A 7883-nucleotide genomic window follows, 5' to 3' on the forward strand; every position below is an offset into this window, starting at 1 on the left:
TTTCGCCTTTGAAGAATGAAAGGGATTGTGGAGAAGGGAGCCTACGACTTCCGTGATGCTCTGTGGTTGCTTTAGCCTGATGCCTCATGGGAGCTGTAGTTTTCTTTGGAAACCGCCCCTTCTGCGAGGCTGATGGGAGCGTCGCCGTGGGTCGCTAAACCCCATCCTTAAGTCAAAGCTAGCTAGGAAGATCTTCATTTAGGGTTTAATTCTGGAAAAGGGGACGAGAGAAAAAAAAAAAAAGAAGACGGAGGCAGGACCAGAGGAGAGACTCCCGTCATGCTTTGCTGAGGGGAGAGAGAGCTAAGAGGTTGCCATGCGATGAAAGATGATCCGTTGTTCATCTTTAATGGAGAGAGCCGCAGTAGCGTTGAGTGATTTTAGCGTGATGGGGGTGGAGAAAAGGAAAGCAGAAAGAACCAGAACCTGGGCTCAGAGAGCCAGAGGGACTGAAGGACTCCTTCCATAGGGTTAAGGAAATTTTGTGAAGATTGGCCAATGGGAAGGAGACACGGACTTTTTATTACCTCTTCTCCTCTTCCCTTCCATAACAATTAAGGCCACACTCTTAGCTCCAGCCTCAAGATAGATATTCTGGGTCTCGAAGATGGTTTGCCCTCCTGAAATCAGGATCATAGCGAATCTTTCGTTTTGCCAGAAAAAATTAATGGCGCGGTGAGCGAGGATTCGAGAAAAGAGAAGGTCCACGTATCTGTGCATCTTTTACCACAAACTTGTGAGAGTGGAGTTGAATTTTGCTATATAGTTAGTTAAGTTTAATTTCCATCTTTCATTTGCCCGAGGGCTTAGAGAGAGGCCATCCCCTTTCTCCAGAGGTGCATGAATGCGCACATGTAGTTTTTACCGTGGCTTTGGACATAGAGGAAATCTAGATCCATGCAGTTCACAGTGATGGAAGGCTTTCCTTGAAAGCATCCTTACACTCTGGACCCCTTCGCTCCTCGCAGGACTCAAGATTGTACAGGTGGTGAGCACCAGGGGGCATCAGAGTGGGAAGCCAGGCCAGTTAGACGGCAGTTAGAAGTCTTAAGAGCGGGAAGATCTTAAAGGTCCGCTGCTAGTTCATCAGAGCGTCCTCAGGCTCCTGCCTCAGGCTCCTGCCTCTGATCAGCGCCCGCTATAGAACAAACTCAAAAGCACACTTCCTAGCCCAGCGCCACATTAAGAGGATGAGTCGTTTGGAAGCAACTTGACCAGAGTCGTTACCACCAGTTTCCTAGAAAATACCCACAACTTATCAGGATGAACTCCACATAGAGAACATTTGCTATATAATTCATATTACTTAATCTAATGTGTAAAATACACTTTTTCAATTTTTTCCTCAAAAAATTTTTTCTCTACACTTTCAGGTTTACAAAAAAGCTGGGTTTAAAAACAAAGGTTGTTAGGTTTCATAAAGCTAATAGATTATGAACACTTTAAAATATAAATTCAGTGAAGAAGAGGTGGGTGGGGATGGGGTACCTGGGTAATGGGAATTAAGGAGGGCACGTGATGTGATAAGCACTGTTATACACAGCTGATGAATTATTGAAAACTACATCTGAAACTAATGATGTACTATATGTTGGCTAATTGAATTTAAGTTAAATAAAAATATATAAATTCAGTGGGGGCAACTGGAATACACACAGTCAAGGCCCTTGATAATCATGCCTTATCAACATGTTTTTTTCAACAACAAACTACTAAATTTGTTGTAAATAATTTAATTAGCTGTCAAGGTAAAGCCCCCCCTTGCCCACCTGACAGCTTTTCTTACTTGTTTAACATTAACTTTATTATAAAAACAAGTACAACTTTACTTTTTAAAAAGATTTTATTTATTTATTCATGAGAGACACACACACACAGAGAGAGAGAGACATAGGCAGAGGAGAAGCAGGCTCCCCACAGGGAGTCCAATGCAGGACTCCATCCCAGGACCCCGGAATCACGACCTGAGCCAAAGGTAGACGCTCAAACACAGAGCCACTCAGGTGCCCCTGGGTACAATTTTATATTGAATGTAACCATATTGTGTACAATGGTTCAATTTAAGTTCGATGTCTATCTCCCACCCTTCACAAAACTAACGTCCATATAATTTAAAGAAAATTTTCAAAATAAGCTCTAAGAATTTTTAGAATCTCGGAAAACATGGGAGAGGAAGGGACATCAAAGAACAACCCACGAGCCATAAAGAAAAATACTTGACTATTTCAAAATTAACAATTCTGTTCAATAGAACACAAATGATGAGCTGACAGAAAAATTTTGAAACCTGTATAACAAAAGACTAATATTCAAAATATGTAAATCACACCTTAAATCACAAAGGGTAATACAAGGACACCTGATCGTGATCCCGGAGTCCTGGGATTGAGTCCCTCCTCATCCGGCTCCCTGTGGGGAGCCTGCTTCTCTCTCTGCCTATGTCTCTGCTTCTCTGTGTGTCTCTCATGAATAAATAAATAAAATCTTTTAAAAAACAAAACAAAACAAAAGGATAATACAATCCTATAGAAAAAGGAGACCATTGAAACAGGAGGAAATCCAAATGACAAAAATAAGCTTTAAAAAAATGGTGAAATTCAGTAACAAAGGAGTGCAAATTAAAACAAGATATATGCTTTTCCCTTACAAAATTGGCAAAATTTGTAAGCATTTATAATATCAAGCGTAAACAAGAATGTGGAGAAACATGTGCTATTAGTGATAACATAAATTAGAAAAACCTTTTATTGCGGGTAATTTGTTAGTACTTAATGAAATGTACAACTTGCAAAGCCTTGGAGCTAGCAGTTTCCCTTCTTGGTAGCTGCTTTCTACAAATACTTGGCATATATGCACCAACAAACATCTGTAAGAAGATCCACTGCAGCTTTGCCTGTAACAAGAATTTGAAACAATCTGCATGTACCCTATAATAGTTAAACTATAGTATATTTAATTTTGGGAACATCATGCAACAGGAGAAGAGAAGGAGGTAGTTATATATGTGGTGGCATAAAAAATAGTTGTTGAGTAGTATGCACTTGATAGTATGCATATGTTGTATTTTTAAAATTGTGTTTCTCTATGTATCTCAATGCACAGAGTAAAAGTGTGGTCAGTACACGCCAAAATGAAAAGTGAGAGGTTACTTCTGGGGAGTACTCTGATCTATATTGTATGAATTTCTTAATATATTCTCACTTATTGCAGACAATTTGAAAAATACAATAGAATATGAAAGTACAAATCCTCAGCAACTCTACTAGCCTTTGAGATATCAGCTTTTGCATTTGACAAAATACAGCATTGGACATTACATTGGACAGCATTATATTGGATATAATACGCATTACATTGGGCAAAATCTGTTATTGACAAAAACTCTCAACAGAGTAGGGATAGAGGTAACATACCTCAACATCATAAAGGCCATGTATGAAAGAGCCACAGCTAATATCCTTAATGGGGATGAGGGCAGGAATTGAAACAGGGATGCCACCCTGAACATTGTTAATTTAACATAGTTCTGGAAGTCATGGCCTCAGCAATCAGACAACAGAAATAAAAGGCATCCATGCCAGCAAGAAAGAAATCAGACGTTCACTATTTGCAGACACATGATACTCTATGTAGAAAACCTGAAAAACTCCAGCAAAAAAATTCTAAGAACTGATAACATGAATTCAGGAACATCACAGGACATAAAATCAATGTATAGGAATCTGTTCTGTTTCCCTACACCAATAATTAAGCAGCAGAAAGAGAAATTAAGGAATCAATCCCATTTACAATTGCACCAAAAACCGTAAGATACCTAGGAAGAAACCTAATCAAAGAGGTAAGAGATCTGTACTCTGAAAACTATAGAAAACGTATGAAAGAAATTGACACAAAGAAATGGAAAAACATTCCAGGCTCATGATTTGGAAGAACAGATACTATTAAAATGTCTATTCTACCCAAAGTAATCTACACATTTAATATATCCCTATCAAAATACCATCAGCATTTTTCACAGAACTATAACAAACAATCCTAAATCACAAAGACCCCCAAATAGCCAAAGCAATTTGAAAAAGGAAAACAAAGCTGGAGACTTCAAAATTCTGTACTTCAAGCTATATTACAAAGCTGTAATCATCAAGACAGTATACTACTGGCACAGAAACGGATGCATATACCAATGGAACAGAATAGAAAACCCAGAAATGGATCCATAACACTATGGTCAACTAATCTTCAACAAAGCAGGAAACTATGCAGTGGGGAAAAAAAGCCAGACTCTTCAACAAATGATATTGGGAAAACTGGACAACAACATGCAAAAGAATGAAACTGGGCCGCTTTCTTACACCATACACAAAAACAAACTCAAAATGGATGAAAGACCTAAATGTGAGATGGGAATCCATCAAAATCCTAGAGGAGAACATAGGCAGCAACCTCTTTGACATTGACTGTAGCAACTTCTTACTAGAAATGTCTTCGGAGGTAAGGGAAACAAAAGCAAAAATAAACTATTGGGACTTAAAGTAAAAAGCTTCTATACAGAGAAGGAAACAACAAAACTAAAAGGCAGCCTACAGAAAGGGGGAAGATATTTGCAAATGACATATCTGATAAAGGGTTAATATCCAAAATCTATAAAGAACTTATCAAATTCAACACCCAAAAAACAAATAATCCAGTTGATAGGAAGAAAACATGAATAGATAGCTGTCCAAAGAAGACATCCAGATGACTAATAGGCACATGAAAAGATGCTCAACATCACTTATTATCAGGGAAATACAAATCAAAACCACAATGAGATACCACTTCACATCTGTCAGAATAGCTAAAATTAACAACATAGGAAACAACAGATGTTGGCAAGGATGCAGAGAAAGGGTACCCTCTTACACTGTTGGTGGGAATGCAAACTGGTGCAGCCACTCTGGGAAACAATGTGGATGTTCCTGAAAAAGTTAAAAATAGAATACCCTCTGACCCAGCAATTGCACTACTACGTATTTACCCAAAAGATACAAAAATATAGATTTGAAGGGGCACATTCACTCTGATATTTATAAGCATTATCAACTGTAGCCAAACTGTGGAGAGAGAAAGAGCCCAAATGTCCATCAACTGACGAATGCATAAAGACATGATACACACACACACACACACACACACATACACACACACACGAATATTATTCAGCCATCAAAAAGAATGACATTTTGCCATTTGCAATGACATGGATGGAACTAGAGGGTATCATACTAAGTGATAAGTCAGTCAGAGGAAAACAAATACCACATGATTTCATTCATTTGTAGAATTTAAGAAACAAAATAGATGAACATAGAGGAAGTGGGAGAAATGAGGGAAGAAGGCAAACCATAAGAGATTCTTAACTATAGAAAATAAACTGAGGGTTGCTGGAGGGGCGGTGGGTGGGGGATGGGCTAAATGGGTGATGGACATTAAGGAGGGCACTTATGATGAGCACTGGGTGTTATATGGAAGTGATGAATCACTAAATTCTATTCCTAAAACCAATATTACACTAATAACCAGAATTTAAATAAAAATTTGAAACAAACAAAAAAACTGAATATAAGAAAGCCAGACTAAAAGAATATATATTGCATCATTCCATTTTTTAAATTTTCAAAAATTTCTAATAATAAAATAATGGCATGATTATGAAATGAGATATCATGCAGCTTTTGAAACATTTAAGTATATTGGAAAATGTTCATAATTTAATGAATGACAGTAATATTTTGAAAAAGAGATATCAGCCTTTGATATTTAGGTATCATTCTTTCCAGAATGATAAAAAGATTGATAATTATAAGCATTTACAAGGTTATTAAACATTTTTTAGAAACATCATTTAAAAAAAATTTTTTTTGTTGTTATCTATTCATGAGAGATAGAGAGAGGGAGGCAGAGACACAGGCAGAGGAAGAAGCAGCCTCCACACAGGGTGCCTGATGCGGGATTCAATCCCGGGACTCCAGGATCATGCCCCAGGCCGAAGACAGGTGCCAAACCACTGAGCCACCCAAGGATCTCCTAGAAACATCATTTTTAATGGCTGCATAGGATTCCATCATATGGCATTATCAAGTTAAGTTTGTTATATCATTTAGAAAGAACATAGGGAAAAATATTTATAAAAATAGGAATCCCTATCATGTTTAGGCCTTTGTTAAGCTCTCACAGGAAGAGATTTATCAGAATCACCTAGGAAGCCATTACAAAATATACCTATTGGAGTGTTTTATCAACACTACTCCACCCAAATTAGGTGTATATTTGATGAGAGAATCCATTGCAAGTAGACCTGCACTATAAGAAGTGTTATTTTTTTAAATCTTCGGAAAAAGAAAATATTAGTAGATGAATTAGTAAATTAGGATTTTCTTAAATTTAGGAAAAATAAATATGTTGTGAAATAGAAAAGACATTTTTTAGTTATATCTTAATAGATGTAGAAAAAGCATGCAACAAGACTCAATAAATATTTATTTAAAAAAAACACCACAAAAATTTCAGCTGACCATAGGTAAAAGGGAACTTTCTCAACATAATTAAGTATATCTATTAGAAAAAGAAAAAAACCCACCTAGAGTAGCATTATACTGAAAGGTAAAAGAGCAAATGCTTTCTAAAATGGCAGACAAGGGGGGAACTGGGGGCTCAGTGGTTGAGTGTCTGCTTTCGGCTCAGGTCATGATCACAGGATCCTGGGAACGAGTCCCGTATCAGGTCTCCCGCAGGGAGCCTGCTTCTCCCTCTGCATATGTCTTTGCATCTCTGTGTCTCTCATGAATAAATAAATAAAATTCTTAAAAATAAAAATAAAATGGAAGACAAGGTAAGAATATTCACTCTTGGGGTGCCTGGGTGGTGCAGTTGGTTAAGTGTCCGACTGCCAGTTTCAGCTCAGGTCTGATTTCAGGGTCATGAGATCAAGCCCCCCCATCAGGTTCTGTGCTTAGTGGGGTGTCTCCCTGAGTTTCTCTCTCCCTCTTCCTCTGCACCCTCATGCGTGCTCTCTCTCTCTTATTGAAATAAGTAAATAAATCTTAAAAAAAAAGAGTATTCACTCTTGCCATTTCTCATAACATGGTACTGGCTGTCCTACTTGACACAATAAGAGAAGGAAGAAGATGAGTGACATGCAGACTACAAAGAAGGAAGTAAAACTACCTTTAATTCATAGACCTCATGATGATTATATATATAGGATACCCTAAGGAAGCTCAAAAATAAACCCTACTAAAACTAATAAGTGATTTAACAATGACACTAGATACAAAGTTAATATACAAAAAATCAATTGCATTTGCATATATAAGCAATGGACAATTTAAAATTTAAAAATCTATCATTTGACTCTCAGACATGAGCAAGTTGACACCTCACAGAAATAACAGTTTGAACAAATATCTATACATGAAAATACCATCACAAGAACTCAGGATTCCAGGTGGAAATTATGGCACCTGGCTGGAGCAAAGAATAAGAAAGGATGCATTGAGAGGGTAGAAAATACAGTTTCACATGACTCCTGTCATTCCTTCCTCAACACCAAGCAGTCTTGACCCTAAAGAAATGGAGATGTATGAACTATCTGACAAAGAATTGAGAATAATCCTCTAAAAGAAATTCAGTGAACTACAAGAAAACACAAAGAGGGGCATCTGGGTAGCTTAGCTGGTTAAGCATCCATCTCTTGGTTTTGACTCAGGTCATGATCTCATGGGTTGTGAGATCAAGCCCTTCATGGGGCTTCTCACTCAGCATGGAGTCTGCTTGAAGATTCTCTCCCTCTACCCCTCCCCACATTCTCTCTCAAATAAATAAATAAAACTTAAAAAAAAAAC

Source organism: Vulpes lagopus, chromosome 21 (assembly GCF_018345385.1).
Source record: "Vulpes lagopus strain Blue_001 chromosome 21, ASM1834538v1, whole genome shotgun sequence".
NCBI lineage: Eukaryota > Metazoa > Chordata > Mammalia > Carnivora > Canidae > Vulpes > Vulpes lagopus.